A 17,454-nucleotide genomic window follows, 5' to 3' on the forward strand; every position below is an offset into this window, starting at 1 on the left:
GGCGCACCAGCTCTCGGTGCGCCATAAGTACTACTATTCTAATGGCGCACCAGCTCTCGATGCGCCATTAGAATTTTGTTCTAATCTAGCCCACTAGCCCTATCTACCACCTAACCCTATCTACAACAGAACCCACCCACTAGCCCGAGTGGTCAGCACGCAGCACACACACCAGGAGGTCCTGGGTTCGATTCCCAGGCTCCCCAATATTTTTTTATGCATTTTAAATGTTGTTTTTTATATTTCTTTGTGTTTAAATATGTTCAAACTTGTTTAAATCATAACAGTAATATTTTTTTATAAAAACAGTAATAATTTTTTAAAAAATATGTTCAAATTTGTTACTTGAAAATATCATCGGCGGCGGCAGTGGAGCGGGGGAGGGTGCGGGGATCGAGATCGACATGGAGGGGGAATCGAGATCGAGATGGAGGGGGATCGAGATCAAGTGTCCTCATGAATTCAAAAAGTGCCCATGAAATTTAAAAATATTCATGATATGAAAAAGTGCCCATGAAATACAATCGAGAAATGAAGACTACGATTTAAATACAATCGATCTTAGCTAGCTAGCTGTTCACAATCTTCTTGCCCTTCTTTTTCGCAAATGGAGTTCTTCTGTGGAACGGACGTCCTTTAGGTAGGGTGGTCCTGCTTCTTCTTGTGGTGTGTGCTGCTACTTCATCGTCATCGTCATGTTCGATCTTCGGGTCGCCGTACTTGTCGAAGTCTTGCTCATTGGCTACTCCATCCATTCCGATGATCTTCCTTTTGCCGCTCCTCACGACAACACGACTGGGGTTTGACGGGTCGGTAATGAAGAAGCATTGGTCCACTTGGGAAGCCAGTACCCATGGCTCATTTTCCACGATGACGTTTGCGCCCGCGGTCTTGGATTTGGCTTCGGGTATAACCATGGTGGTGAAATATCGGTCTTCTTTTAGGACGCTCTTGGCCCATCTGACACGGAACATCGACACCTTCTCTCCAGCGTAGCTCAGCACCCAGATCTCCTCAATCCTTCCGTAGTATCTGTCCTTGTCCTTACCGGTGTAGGATTCCATCATTACCCCGGAGTTCTGATAACCATCACTCTTCATGTCCTTGTCCTCGGTGTAGAATGTGTAGCCGTTGATATCGTACGCCTCATAGGTCATCAGGTTGTGCTCTGCGCCCTGTGACAAGGCGAATATGAGTTGTTCTTCCGCGGAAGAATCTTCATGTAAAGGGTACGACAGAAGCTTCTGCTTGAACCAACGCGTGAAACATGAGTTGTGCTCTTTGAGTATATCTCCGTCCGTCCTCTGTTGGCCTCGGTCATTGTACGTCTTCTCAATAAAGGTTTTGTGCTCTACCACCCAAGGATCGACCGTGTCTATGTGTTGTAGCGCGACGAGGTTTTCTCTTTCAAAGTCGGTGAGTCGACCCTCGAAGTCGACATGCATTTCGCGGCGACCCTCACGGTGACCCCATCCAGCGAGCCTGTCGAGGTGCCTGTTGACGGGCAGACCAACGGGGTTCTCAATGCCTAGATAATTCGTGCAGTAGGAGATGCACTCTTCGGTCAGAAAGCCCCTGGCTATACTTCCCCCTGCACGTGACATGTTGCGAACGTATCCTTTGATGACACCATTCATCCTTTCGAACGGCATCATGCTATGCAGGAACATCGGCCCGAGTTGGATGATATCCTCCACGATATGGACCAGCAGATGCACCATAACGTCGAAGAATGCGGGCGGGAAGTACATCTCAAGCTCGCATAGTATCACCACGATCTCTTCCTGTAGTCTCCTGAGTTGCCTCACGCCAATCGACTTCCGAGAGATGACGTCGAAAAAGTTGCATAGTCCAAATAGCGTTTCACGGACGTGCGCGTCCATGATCCCACGGATTGCAACTGGAAGTATCTGCGTCATCAGCACGTGACAGTCGTGAGACTTCATCCCGCTGAACTTCTGCTTCGCTGGGTCTAGGTATCTGCTTATTTTCCCCGCGTAACCGTAAGGAAGTTTTACTCCTAGGAGGCAGGTGAAAAACTGCTCGATCTCCTCCTGACTTAGAGTGAAGCACGCGGGAGGGTAGTCATTTCCGGTCTTCTTGGCCTTTTTGCCTTTGCGACGACTTTCTGTGCCCTGCTTCGCCTCATCATCATCATCATCATCATCATCATCATCATCATCATCATTAGCGTGAAGCTCCTGCCTGATGCCCATTGATTTCAAGTCTGCCCTTGCTTTCGGCCCATCTTTGGTCCTCTCTGGCATGTTGAGCAGGGTACCAAGCAGACTCTCGCAAACGTTCTTCGTGATACGCATGGCATCAAGGCTGTGAGGCACACGGTGGATCTTCCAGTATGACAAGTGCCAGAAAACAGACCTCATTTTCCATACCTTCAGCAGCGGCTCTGGCGCCTTTCGATTCTTTCCCGGCTCTGGCGCCTTTTGCTTCTTTCCCGGCAGTGGGCAGTCTTTCCAATTTTTCAACAGCTCGTCTATTTCCTCACCGCTCCTCGTACACGGGCGTTTTCAGGGTTCAGTTTCACCATCGAACAGATCCTTGCGTTTCCTCCACGGGTCATCCTCGCGAAGCCACCTTCGATGTCCCATGAACACAGTTTTCGAAGACCTGGGATCTCTATCTAGCTGGCGATACGTTGTGTCATCCATGCACCTTACGCATCCAGAAAATCCGTGGACTACCTGCCCCGCGAGATATCCGTAACCGAGATAGTCGTGCACCGTCGTGAGTAGTGCGGCTCTCATAGGGAAATATTCTCTCTCTACGGCGTCCCACGTATTGGCTGGCATTTTCCACAGCGTGTCTAGCTCCTCCTTCAGCAGCCCCAAATACAGATTGACGTCGTTCCCTGGTTGTTTCGGCCCTTCAATTAGCATACTCATGTGAATGTACTTCCTCTTCATGCACAACCAGGGGGGAAGGTTGTACATCCACACAAACACAGGCCAGGTGCTATGTGTGCTTCTCTGGCTGCCAAACGGATTGACTCCATCGGTGCTCGCGCCCAGCACGATGTTCCTTGGATCCTACCCAAATTCTGGGTCTTCGAAGTTCAACGCTTGCCACTGGCTCGCATCCTTAGGGTGACTCAGCATCTTGTCTTTTTTATTTATCTCCGAATCATTTCCGTCATCTTCCCGCTTCTTCTCCTCCCTATCCGCGTGCCAACGCAGGAGCTTTGCTACCTTAGGGTCCACGAAATACCGCTGCAGACGAGGAGTGATAGGAAAGTACCACACCGATTTTCGAGGAGCTTTCTTCCTCTTCTTGTATCGAGTGACGCCGCACATCGGACATATGGTAGACTCCGCGTGCTCGTCCCGATAAATGATACAATTGTTCATGCACACATGGTATTTCACGTGCGGTAAATCCAGAGGACACACGATTTTCTTCGCCTCCTCGAAACTGGTTGGGCACTTGTTCCCCTTGGGAAGACGTTCGTGCCAGAATGACATGTTCTCGTCGAAGCATGCGTCGGTCATTTTGTGTTTTACCTTCATCTCCAGAGCCATGAGCGTTACTTTCAGGCGGGTATCCTCGGGCCTGCATCCTTCATACAATGGACTAACCGTGTCTATCTCCAGTTGATCCATCTTGGCTTTCTCTCGGGCGGCAGCTCTTGCGTTATTCATCTGCTTGAGAAGCAGCTCCTGAATATGAGGGTCCTGCACCCAGCCTCCGTCGTCATCTGCTCCGGCATCTTCATCTTCATGATCATGCCCTTCGTCTTGATCTTCCCCATCATCATTGACGACATCTTCTACATGATGACTGTGTACAGCATCACCGTCGTGATCATGTCCTGGAGATTCTTCGTCTTCTCGCCCGCCCTCGCCGCGGTGGTACTTGTCTTGTTGCCCTTCCTCATTTCTTGCCCGGCCCCCATGGACGACTTCGTAGTCATCTTCAACACCTTGCCACCGATAGCCATCCATGAAACCATGCAAGAGCAGGTGGTCCCGCACCTGCCCGGAATCGGGTCCACAATAAGGCTCTTCAGCTTGCATCTTCGACACAGACATCTTATCTCCGTCTCGTTCTTTTGAAGCATCTCGTCCTTTGCGGAGCTCAAAAACCTATTCACGATGCCTTCAGTCATCGTGCGGACCATGGTCACCTGCGGGGTAGAGCAAAACGATATTTTAGAACCAAGAAAAAATTTGGCATGACCTTCCCTAAAAATAGGACCAAAAAGAATGCATAGTGCCAAAATTCTTGCCGAAACGGAAATGAATCAAAACATTCCGGCAAAATATTGGCAACTATCGCATTTCAAATACCGGTACCTTCAAACACAATCATATATGCAACACCACAAACACATGCAACACCACAAACATACATAGATCTAGCTAGGCCACAAAAAGTGCATGTGCACGTTGTTGGAGCGAGCTAGGGAGAAAAAAAGTAGATCTACATCATGAAGATAGCTTTCCCCTTACTTACCTATCAAAAAAGGTAATTTCACCACTTAATTTTGATGAATTTATGGTGGAAATGAGGTGACGAGGAGGAGGCAGCCAAGACAAGCTTGGAGGAGGAGGTGGAGAGAATGAAGTGGGGAAAGTGAGTGGGTAGGTGGGCTGTCCAAAATATCTTGTTGGTCCCAGGTTACTAATGGCGCACCACCACATAATGCGCCATTAGTAACCCTGGTTCCTAATGGCGCACCTGCAGGTGGTGCGCCATTAGTACTTTTTGCAGAAAAGTAAAAAAACATATGTATACTAATGGCGCACGGTATCACAGTGCGCCATTAGTAGTTTAAAGTACTAATGGCGCACTGTGATACGGTGCGCCATTAGTTGGTTTGCAAAAAAGGAAAAAAATATATACTAATGGCGCACTGTCTTGGCCGTGCGCCATTACTAGTTCTAACTAGTAATGGCGCACTTTGTCTTCATGCGCCATTAGTTTGCATGGAAAAATGGGAAAAAATCAATAGTAGTGGCGCACCGTGAGGCTGGTGCACCATTAGTGTCTGCCACACTAATGGCGTACCTGAAGCCAGTGCGCCATTAGTATATATTAGTGGTGCACTGTCTACCTGGTGCGCCTTTAGAATCAGTCCTATCTATAGCCCTTTTCCTAGTAGTGGTTCTTCTTCTTAGTGGTTGCAAAGTCTTTTTTCTATCACTCCTTTTTTCGACGCGAGTGTGCGGTCAATAGTCGGGGAGCCTAATTTCTCTCTCAAAGCCGCTAAAGTTTGCTAAACTGGCCTAACAAGAAGTACTCCGCCTTCGGGATAGGAGGTTGAAGCCGCAGGCTGACCCGCTTGAAGTCTTGAGATAGGATGTGTCATGTTAAAGCATGACAGAAGCACAATTTTTTTAAGACCAATTTTCTGATTGGCACCGAACACTTGATCTTGTTCGGACGTCATGCTTTTACTGGCGTTTTTTGGGTTTTCCAAGCTTTTGGCACTTTTAAACTATTTGTGTGTTTCCAGCACAAGTCTCATAGTGCAATGCCGGACACCTTTAGAGATTCGGCAAAACATTCTCGGATCTTGCTATATATGCATCTGTTTCGAATTGTGCCTTCGGTCAATAGTTGGGTTGCCCGGCTCCTGTGCTTGACTCCTATGTTCCGCTCTGTTCGTCTAGGTGTGCAACGGGAGAACCACTGCGATTGTGCTTCCAGCTCGCATGGTTAAGCACCTCAGTGGAGAAAGCCGAAAACTGACTGTCACAATAAGCGCAAACTGGTCAGCGATCCGATGACCGTGTTAAATGATGGGTCGTTCATAACATTGGCCGAAGTATTTACGGCTTGACCTCAGATGTCGCCGAACACTAACCGGGGGCTCGTAGCTAGCTTCCTCAGTTTAAAACTCCTATGACTAAGTGAAATTTATAAAGCCAGGATATCTGATTGACTAGTTTCCGCTAACACAACCGCCTCCGGGCACCGAGACATCGGCTAAGGGTTGTCTGGTTATTGCAGAAACAACATGCGTAGTATCTACAAAGGGGTAGAAGCCAATGATGGGCCACTTTCAACTGATAAACGGTCGCAATGGAGTCAAAATAAGTATATATCATCAAGCGTTTGTATTCATTATACAAGCATTGGCTTCCGTAATTATTGTTATATGAAGCCATAAGTATGCATCAATTTGACTTAAGATTTTGGCCAAGCTGGGTTGTCTGGCTCCTGTGCTTACCCCTATGTTCCCGATTGTTCGGCTAGGTGGTAAAGGGAGCACCTCTATGATTGCTACTACCAGGTCATCCGAGTTAGTACCTCAGACTGGGTGAAGCCGAAAGCTAGCAATCTTAAAGGATCACATTGGTCGGCAATGACGGAAGTAAAATTTTCTGGTTCATTAGTACCATAGAGTTCAGGAACTTTCCCCGAACTAAATCCTCAATATTTTCCTCCCAAATTGATCGGAGTTGAGGTTTCATGATCATGCTTAGCATGACAACCCAAAGAAAGGAACCGATAGTGGGACTATTTTCTTTGGAAGATGTTTCTTACATTAAAAAGTAATATAACATATCTCTCCACGTACCTTTGTTTATAAAACCGTATGGCCGGATTGCCTTGTTTACCGTAAATCTTTGCCCTCATAAAGGCTTTATAAGGTAGGACAAACACTCCTCGGCTACTGACTGAGGAGGTTGAAGCCGATGGTCGGTCAACAAAGTTTTGTACAATGCGGATCCAAGCATTAATGATGTAGAGTACTTGGATACATAGAATCATTACACATACTTTGTGATTTACTCTGGATATCGATACTTAATTCGGCCACCCATGCCCACATTAAGGCTCGGGGGCTACTGGGCTTTGCGCTCATTATTTATAAATATTAAAGGGGCACATCGATCCCCTAATCTGGTGTTATGCCACCCGACTAGTGTCCCGGGGGCTACTGCATTGCCTATTCAATGCAGAAAATTCAAAGTGCTCAGTGTTCGGCTTGACCGAACTATGCACAAACATGTCTTCGGACAACAATAGGTACCATCTGGACCTATCCGGCTTCAAGCTAACATATTACGGCGACTTCTCAAGACCCTCTATCAAGGGCCTGTTCGCCGATCCCTATTTTCCCTAATATATTACACCGTGTTTCTATTCCTAAGTATGCTGCCGAGCTAGGAGTTGGTCCTCAGGTCGATTTCACGCATCGACCTGAGTATCAGGGGCTACTAGGATCAGTGGTTTCATGTTTTCCTTCAGGTACATCTCGGGTTTTCGACTGACACATACCTTGAGGGTTATGGATATACATATATTGGCCATACATCTCGTCAGAGATTACATTGCACAATTCGAAATTAAAATTCATAAAAATCAGCCCGTGGCCAAGGTGGTGCACCACCTCGGAAGCAGTCCAGCATAAAGCTCGGGCACCAGTGGCTGGCTCCATAGAGGGCATTTCCGGTATTCGGCTTAGCTAAACTCTTTCAACTTTTTGAAGCAAGGTGATCTATGACACCTCGGATATAATCCGGCGTTGGGGCTCGGATATAGTCCGGCGTTGGAGCTTGGACACAGTCCGGTGTTGGAGCTCGGATACATTTTCGCATTGGAGCTTGGAAGCAGTCCGGCGTTGGTGCTCGGCTGCAAAAGACACCTTGAACGCAGTTTGGCGTTAGAGCTCGGACACAAGAGGACACTGCCACCCGGGAAGAACTTCAAACCCGACGTGTGGCATAAAAATAACAAGGCATTGATAAAGGCCGAGAACTTAAAGGGGCTCCTCGGATACCCGACGTGTAAACTCTTCGAATTTACTTCGGCAATCCTCAAGATCGAAGATGAGCAGATTTGTTGAACCAGTTTTCAAGACCGATGACCGAAGATGAAGAACAGTTCGGAAGAATCGATGAGCGTCCCCAACTTGAAGACCGGTTCAGGGGGCTACTGACGGTGTCCTGGACTAGGGCGTACTCACCACGTCGTCTCCCGATCAGTAGATTGGGCCGAGGACCCCCATGGACGTATACTCGTGGGCCAGTTCGGACAGTTTCCACATACAAGGAAGATTCCACAAGACTTGGTGATCAAGACAAAGACTCCTCCCCACCAGCGTATTCGGCAAGGACTCTTGTTGTCCTAGGCCTCTGGTGCATTATATAAACCGAGGCCAGGCTAGTCGATAAAGATATACAACAATCATAATCATAGGCTAGCTTCTAGGGTTTAGCCTCTACGATCTCGTGGTAGATCTACCCTTGTACTACTCATATAATCAATATCAACCAAGCCGGAAGTAGGGTTTTACCTCCATCGAGAGGGCCCGAACCTGGGTAAACATTGTGTCCCTTGTCTCATGTTACCATCATCTTTAGACGCACAGTTCGGGACCCCCTACCCGAGATCCGCCGGTTTTGACACCGACAGCGCCCGCGCAAAGCCCGAGGGATTGCCTCAAGATTCGGCAGACTTCTCGGTCCCCGCCACGGCAAGGATGCCACGATCCGGTTTCCGAGAAAACCGGCACACAGCGGGTGTTGCCGGACCCGGCGCCCGCAGAATCCACCTTGCTTAAGGGGGAAACTGCGAAGGCCAACTCATCCGAAGGCGGCGGACCTTCACAGCTTCAGGGACTACTATCGGGGGGGTGGACCCTGGGCAGGCAACGGAACCCGGATCCTCTTCAAAAACAACGGGGCTGGCACCGCCCCTCAATACCGACACGCACTTGGCCGGGTCGCTCGACCCGGCCAAGCCCTGCAAGCCGGCCAGGCTAGCCGACCCGACAAAACACGTCGACTCGGCCCCAACAACTAGCGCAAGACAGCCGAACCCGGCACGGCCGAAGCCTCCTCAACAAACCAGCGCCACCCGTGGCGTGCTACGCAATCCAGCCGCGGGTCAGCTCCCGTCCCATCCAGGCCGTATGATGGGACAAGACTTCAATCAACAATGACCAAGGCCACAGTGCCCCGCCCATGCCTCTGGTCAGCCGGAACGTGGCAACAGCGCCCCTCACCTACCCGCTGACGAGGGCCGGCGTGTCTACAGTGCCCCCGCCTTCACCGCTGACGACATCAAGCGGCAACCTAACGGGGAGCACTATACGCGACTCGACTCGGCCATGCCCTGACGATCGACAAGACGGCGCACGGTCCCCCTATGCATGCGGGGCCCGCACCTAGGGGAACCCAGCGAACCACAAGCCCTCAGTGGGACCCAGCCCGGGGTCCCCGGACACCTACAATACTGACCCACCGATTTGTAACATTACCATTGTACCCCCGGGGGGTTGGACTATAAAACCCCCCGGGAGCCCACGATCATAAGGGCATGAGATTAGATCATCTCTCAGGAGAGCGAGCGAGAGAAAAGAAAGCAAGCATAGGACTAGCCACAAAACAGCAACACCGGAGAGCTGGAGGAGCCCAAGCCTTGGCCAGCTTCCTTCCTCCTCCATACAGCTCCAGGAGCAACATTGTACTATCGATCATCCAACTACACTCGGCGGGACTAGGGGTATTATCTCTCCAGAGAGCCCCGAACCTGGGTATGTCCGGCGTCCCGCGCCCGCTCATGCCAACCTCGCCTTTGGAGTCCACCAGCGCCCTCGAGCCTCCTCCTCTCTTTATCCATCCCTTGGCATCTGCCGTGCGCCCACCACGACACCAGCTATGGGGGTTGTACATGGAAAAGACATCTCGGCACTTGAGGTGAGTGAATTCCTCTTTCTCCCTTTGGTAAAGATCAGCCAACATGGCGGCCAGGGTGGCAGAGTTGTCCAGACCCTTGCACCCATAGTGGGAGGTATCATCCTCCCTACTGTAGTTCCACATGGGGAGTCCTCTGGATTGGAGTGGTTGAACACCGCGCGTTATTGAAATCGCCATGACTTCAATTATGGACAGTCCGGATTGGGCAAGTACTTTTATCTTGTCAACTTCCGCACTATCTTCCTCCTTGAGGCTCCTGGGGCGCCAGCTGTGGTGCTTCTTTAACAGGGCAATGGAGAATTCAGGTAGGCCACGTCAGATTGGGACCGAAAGAACGACGTCTTCTATGTAAAACCACTCCGAGACCACTCTTCGGATGCCTTCTTAGGAGTGCCAGATAGGTATCCTGTCTCGGCTATGCGCCATACTTCGGCACCGCCCAGCTCGAATATGGATCCCATTTAGGAGCGAGGGACGAGGCATAAGAGCTTCCTCCATCGCTCGAAATGGGCCTCACAGCCTAGGAACAACTCGCAAAGAGCGATGAAGCCCGCGATATGTAGAATGGAGCCCGGCGTGAGATTGTGCAGTTGGAGGCCATAGTACTCTAGGAGACCTCGGAGGAAAGGATGGTTGGAAATCCAACGCCTCTTAAGATAAAGGAAACGAAACACACCCGCTCCCCTACTGAAGGATTCGGGAAATTTTCTCCCAGGGCTTCGCCGGTAAACCCGAACGGGGGACTAGATCCGCAGGGGGGGAGGTAGCCCTACACCTGGAGCTTGGTCAGCTGGACATGGGATACAAAGCAACTCTCCCAATCGCCTTTTTGAGGGCCGTGTGGGCGGGAAGAAGAACTGGGAGCGCTAGACATGATTGCGTGGTTTCTTGAAGCAAAGTTCGAAGGATTTTCGCCTGGTATGGAATGGCTTCTAAGATCTAATCCCCTTAAATAGGCACCTTCCATACATTGTCAAGGGGCTATCTATAAAAGTTCTTGGACCCTTCATTTTCATTGGCCACGTGGAAGCCGAGGCAACGAAAGCACAGAAGTCGAGGGGTGTGACGTTTAATGTAAAACTGAGCTGTTCGAAGAATTCACCTCGCTAAGACCAAAGCTGTAAGGGCCGAATATAGCATTTCAGTTCAGATGCTTTGAAGTATTCGGTGGAGGAACCCACCTTGCAATGCTGAAGATAATTTATGCGCCAGACACGTCGTCATTGAAGACTGGTTCGGCGGCTTTCGGCGTTCTGGGAACGGGGGTCCCCAGACTTGCCTGCCTGCGGCCTGCGGCGTGGCTCAAAGGGGGCACAACACGGCCCATCTTCAGCAACACAAGCTCAAGACCCTCGCAAGGGGCCAAGCCTCGCGGGGCGGATGGCAAGGAGCTTGCTCAGGCACGGCCTCGTCAGGCTAGCTCGCGAGGAGGCGGAGAGATCAAGGCAGGGTACCTCACGAGGTACCGATGACGCAAGCCATGACGACCGAGGGCGCCATGCGGGTGCCAGCCCGCGCAGTGTCTTCCTTTCCTCTTTGGTGCAAAGGGAGCAAGCGTAGGCGAGAGCATCAAGCAAAGGCATCCATTTTGGTGCAACAAGACCAAGACCAGCCCAACGGCAGGGAGGAAGTCATTGTGGAGCCCAAGCAGGCGTCACCACCAGAGCCTTTGACGCGCGAGGACCAACTTTAGTCAGGATAAGTGTACCCGATGTTGCCCTTCAAAATGGCCAATTGTTGGCGCCCTTCCCGCTCAATATTAGGGAAGAGGCCCAGGGCCTTTTCCTATAAATAGGACTAGCCACCCCCAGTGTAGAGGCATCTGGGACAGACAAGATCCACACCAGAAAACCAGTAGAGAGAGTGACTGAACTCCTCCTAGCAGTTCATTGCACCAGCCAAGAACAGACCCTCGCGGGGCTGTTCTTCCTTGTATTGTTCATCAACAACCCAAGAGGCAATCCATCACACCACACACTGGAGTAGGGTATTACACCGCAATGGTGGCTTGAACCAGTATAAACTCTGTGTCTCTTGTGTTGTTCCTTCCGTAGTTTAGATCCTAGCGAGTCGGCGAGGAGCAGGTAGGTAGAGGGCGAAATCTCCACGCGCACCCCAGTGTTCGAACCTCAAGGGTCTGCCTGAACCCGAAATCCGACATTTGGCGCGCCAGGTAGGGGTGCACCGGGATCCGCCTTCTGCCACTTCGCGTCCCATCGCATCGTCATCACCATGCCCGGCGACTAGGCGGGCAACCCCGATCCCTGGGCGGCTTGGCCCGCCCGCGCAGAGCCGCTCGCCCCGGGCGACCCCATGCCCCAGGCAGCTCGCGGTCCGCAGGGCGCTGCGGGCCGTGGGCGATGCGGACAGGCTCCGATAGCTCTCACACCGCGGCAGGCGCGGTCGGCAGCAAGGGCCTCCAACCACGCCGCGGCCACGACGCTGTACACCCGCCGGGAGCAGGCGAACTCAAGGGCCACGCTCACAGTGGCCCGAGAGCTGCTGCAGTGCAGGGTGATGGAAGGCAGCCGCGACGTGCTACTAGAGCTGGTGGCAGAGCTCCTGGGCTTTGCCGCCTCGGGGGCTCACCCCTTCTGCACCCAGCTCCCATCGCAGGCCCAGGACGGCCTGCGAGGGGGCTCCATGCGCGCCCGCGGGCTCCATGGCTACTCCAACACTAGCGAAGTTGTCAGCACTGGGCCAGCGGCAGCGCTGACTCCGCCCCCGACCAGCGAAGAAGGACTCGTCACTCCCATGGCCCCAGTGGGCCGCCGCGCTACCATCCCCAGGTGGGCGCATCAAGCAGAGCTGCGTGGCACGCGGAGCGCTATGGCGCAGCCTTCGGGATGGCGCCCCCAGAAGAATACGTGCCCCACATGATGGACCAAGGGCACCTGCATGAGGGCGAACAAGGCTCGCTCCTCAGCCCAAGCTGGGGGGATGAGGCGCCAGAAGCTGAGCCCTTCCAGGAGCCCCGGGACGGCCCCACTGGCCACGCAGGAAGCGACGATTATCGGGTACCACTAATTCCTCAGGAGCAGGCATACGCTAATCATGGATCGCAGGAGGTGCAGGTCGCCGCAGCGAGCAACTGCCCCGCTCCCGCGGTCTCCTACCCCTCAGGAGGAGGGCGTCGGGGGCTGCAGGAGAGGGGCCAGGATCCGGCATCACCACCGCGGCGTTCGGAGCAAGGCGTTCTCAGGAGGTAGGCCCTCCTCTAGGGAGGTGCCTCAGGGCCTGCCCCTGGCGGAGGACCCGTGGTCATCGGGGGAACCACTGGCGACCGCTCTACCCCATCGGCGGCGTCCTGGTTTCCGGTCGTCGTTGATGGCACTAGAGTGTGGCGCAAGGCAGGGCCCTCGTCTAGCGATATGAAGCAAGGCCGGTACCTGTGAAGAAGGCCCAGTTCCTGTGAAGCTCGCCGCCCTGTGACACTCTCACGTAATAATGAGTGGGGCTATACACGTCCCGGAGTCTCAGGGGTGCCGGCCTCAGGCCCTGGGGCTCCCTCCCACGCCCAGTGGAAGCACTTAGCTCCGCGCTGGTGAGAAGACGTCCAAGACTAGACTAGGTGCCGGACGCGGCCTTTTTTCTGCTTTCATTGCTTTTCCCTTGGTTGTCGCTTTCCCCCGCTGGATTTAAGGTGGACTCGAATTTGAGATTTGCGTGTGTTTGGGGAAGGGGTGCTTAGTCTCGTTCGAGCAATCTCTCGCGTTTCGGTTACCACTTCGCCTCAGCTGCCTTCCCTCGTGGGCCCCTCGCGAGCCGGGTCTGGCCTAGCTTGCGTGCAGCCCAGACTGCCGCCCTCGTATCCTCTCAGGAGGCTTCTACTGCAGATCCTATGGATTCGATCAGGAGACACTCGAGACACCACAGCCTCCCACAAGCTATCTCAGGGCCCGCACGGGATAAAGGTAAACTAGCCAGCTGGCTCGTCGCCTAGCCAACCACTTGGCGTGGGCGTACGGGTGATGTAGCATCCACTAAGTACGCTGAACATGAGTTTTACATGAGGGGCACCCCCTCCCAAAATGCTCTTACAACCATCGGGTCGAAACCTGAGTTCTATTCATGCAGGGTAAGGAAACAGGAACGATGCACGGTCAGTCGGATAAATCACCCAATGCATCCTCAGGAGCTCCGCCCGAACTGTTGCTCGCATCGCTGGCCTCGCCATCGCCCTCTGCGTTGTCATCAGCGGCGTCAGGACCATTCGCTACACCGCCCTCATCGGCGGCCACGATCGCGCCGTCGTTATCTGAAGCGAAGGCCCTGACGAGAGCGTCCACGTTGTCTTCCACCCAGTGCGCCAGGTCATCCTGGACGGCCTGGGGACTGGGGCGATGGCAGCGTCGAAGTCGAAGTGGGGATCCATATTCCAGAGATGGCTGAAGACGCGGGAAAAGGCGCGCTCGAGCAGGGCGCGGCTCCTCTCCTCCACCAACCTGTCGGCTCTGACCGACCGCGCCTCCAGCTGCGTCACCACGTCAGTGAAGAACTGAAGGTTGTCGGTGTAGTTAACTGCATGCGGCTCGCCAACAGCCGCCTCACAGATGTTACCCAAGGCCGTGTTGGCTCTCTCCCGAAGCGTGGTGAGCATGGGGCCGTGCTCATGCTCCAGGAGCCGCTGCTGGCGTATCTCGTCCGCATTCTGGCGCACGACGGCCTCAGCCTCGTCCACCCGTTGGCGAAGGAGAAGCGCCTCGGCATGGGAGGTAGTTGACTCCCCCTGCGCCACCTCAAGCGTGGCCTGCAAAGCATCGACCCGCCGCATCGCTTCCTCCAGCTTGACCCTCAAGACAGCGGTCCTACCTTCAGCCTCGGTATGGATCAACCCCAGCCTCTCCTCGAACTCGTGCTCGAGGTTCGAGCGCGCCGTCGCCACCCGACGTCCGACCTCCTCCAGGACACGGGCTTCCCGCGCAGCGACATCATCCTCTGCCCGCGTCACCAAGCGCTCTCTTGTCTCTAGGCGTTCATACTCGCGTGCCTGTTCAGCGGCTTCCAGCGTCAGCGCCTCCTCACGCTTCTGGAGCTCCGCTGGGTCGCCTGAAGCCACCTTCATCGACGCGAGGGCTGCCTCGCGCAGCTCCACCTGTTCCTCCAATGAGCGGCACCGGGCCAGAAGTTCCCGCGCCCGCTCCACCATCGCCACTCGCCGTCGGTCAGCTTCCCGGGCCTCCTCGACGGCCTGGGAACGGACCTCCCGAGAGGCCGCCAGCGACGCCTTGGCCTCCTCATCGCCAAGATCGCGCTGATAGCGCGCCCGGGCGACAGCCGCCTTCAGATCGCGCCTCTCCGCAACCAGGCACACGCCCTCGGCCTCAAGGCGCGCGTCCTCATCAGCGAGCTCTTCACCAAGTAGGAGGAATCCTACTCCTACTTGGAGGAGGATTCCTCCTCCTTGGCGTGCCCCAAGGGGCCGGCCGGCCTCCCCCATTGCTCCTTTATATACGGGGGTAGGGGGGCACCCTAGTACACAGAAGTTGATCTTCGTTATCGTTCCTTAGCCGTGTGCGGTGCCCCCCTCCACGATATTACACCTCGGTCATATTGTAGTGGTGCTTAGGCGAAGCCCTGCGACGGTTGAACATCAAGATTGTTGTCGGGGGTTGGGTGTGACATATGCCAAAGGATGGCTTATCATGGTGGGGGCGAGTAGAATGTCGCCGGTGCCTGGAAACGGGATAAGGCGTAGACATGCACGCCGGCGAATCTTACCCAGCTTCGGGACTCTCCGGGGAGATAACACCCCTACTGCTGCTCTGCGGGGTCTCCGCATGGTCACTATAGCAAGATGACTACAATGGTGCTCCTAGAGCTGTATCGGGAGGCAGGAGAGAGCGAGGATAGTTCTCTCCTCCCTGGGCTATATGTCTATCTCTATCAAGGTCCGAACCCTTTGCATGGGTGCCCCGGGGGGTTTATATAGGCCTACCCCCCGGGGGTACAATGGTAATCCGACTGGGCGTGGGTCCCAGCCGTCTGTCTCTCATGTCGCCGTCCTTCCCGCCGGCTTCTGGGGCCCGCCGACTGGTGGGTCCCGCGGACAGGCCGGCTTCTGTGACATGTGAGGAAACCCATGATTTGTTTTGCCATGCCTCTTCACAGGGGGAAACCCATGATTTGTTTTTTCGAGCCCCTTTTGTAGTGTAGTGAGAATATGTCCAATTTTAATTGATATATCTGGTTGTTTGCAGTATGCCTTAGTTATTTTAGTTGTTCACAATGTGATGCTTTATATGTGCAATTATTTACTGTGCAGTACATTTCATCAATCTAGTTTTAAACATACCGATAGGAATGCATATATTTGCTTGCTATTAAGCATGTATAGCTAGCATAGGTACTACAAAAAAAGACACATCCGTGACATTTTGGGCCGAATGAATTTTTTTTCTGCCATACATATGACACTTCTACGATGATAATTGTGACAAAACCCGGTATCATCATAGATGTGGTGGGATCCTACTTCTATGACAAAAAATCATGACAGAAAATGTGCTTTTCGTCCTCGGAGGGCCAGAGACGCAGCTGCATGACATTCTTTGGGCCGTCCATGACGGAAAAAACCATGGTAGAACCGAGGGCGAGGAAAATTTCGGGGAGTTCCCGGTTACGGTGGGAGGTCGGGGGCCGAGCGATGCGCGTTTCTCTCGTACACGTACACGCGTGTGTGCGAGGCATTGGCTCTAACTGAACCCGAGCGAGGCATTGGGCTCTAAGTGAACCCGAGCAATTGCACTGCAGGCTACGTGTTACTAAAACCGAGCGATCGATCGATGGCTATTAACTGAACCCGATCGAGCGATTCCTTCGCTACTGCTACTAACTGAAGCCGATCGATGCTGCCACTGGGATGAACAGTGAGCGTTGCGGGGGGGTTTGGATGAATAGTGAGCGGTGGCGTTGCCTCTGGATGAACAGGACCCCGTGGTGTGGTGGAGGGCTGGATGAACAGTAGACGGTGGAGGGGTGCCCGTGGAGGAGTGGTTGAACAGGACCCCATGGTGTGGAGGGCTGGATGAACAGTAGACGGTGGAGGAGTGCCCGTGGAGGGTTGGTTGAACAGTAGCCGGTGGAGTAGCGCGCGGTGGAGGCTGGATGAACAGGATCCCGTGGAGGCTGGAGGAGGTCGACGGTACCCCGTGGAGGCTGGAGGAGGTCGACGGTGGAGATGAACAGTATCCCCTGGAGTCCTGTTTTGCGGTACGCCACACACCTCCCAACGAACAGGACCCCCGTTTCGACCGTAGGAGGTCCGTTTTGTCCGTTTTGCGGTACGCCACACCCCTCCCGATCAATAGGACCCCCGTTTCGACCGTAGGAGGTCCGTTTCGTCCATTTTGCGGTACGCCACACCCCTCCCGATCAACAGGATCCCCGTTTCGACCGTAGGAGGTCCGTTTCGTCCGTTTTGCGGTACGCCAGACCCCTCCTGATGAACAGGAACCCGTTTCGAACGTGGCCGGTCGAACACAAGGCCGTTTCCTCCGTTCGGCGGTACGCCAGGCCTCGTTTCCATCGCATGTTCCGTCCAAGCCCTCCCGATGAACACGACCATGCATTCCGTTCTGACCTAGCCGGTTGGCTCCCACGCGTTCCGTTGCCTCCCGATGAACACGACATATTCCGTTGCCTCCCCATGAACACGGCGCATGTTGTTGCCTTCCCATGAACATGACGAGGACGTTGTTTCTCCATTCCGACCCAGCCATGTCAATGAGCCCTCATCGTACGTATGCGCAAGTAGGCGTTCGAGACCCCGCCCGTATGTACACAT

This window comes from Triticum dicoccoides, chromosome 5B, assembly GCF_002162155.2.
Source record: "Triticum dicoccoides isolate Atlit2015 ecotype Zavitan chromosome 5B, WEW_v2.0, whole genome shotgun sequence".
In the NCBI taxonomy this organism is placed as follows: Eukaryota; Viridiplantae; Streptophyta; class Magnoliopsida; order Poales; family Poaceae; genus Triticum; species Triticum dicoccoides.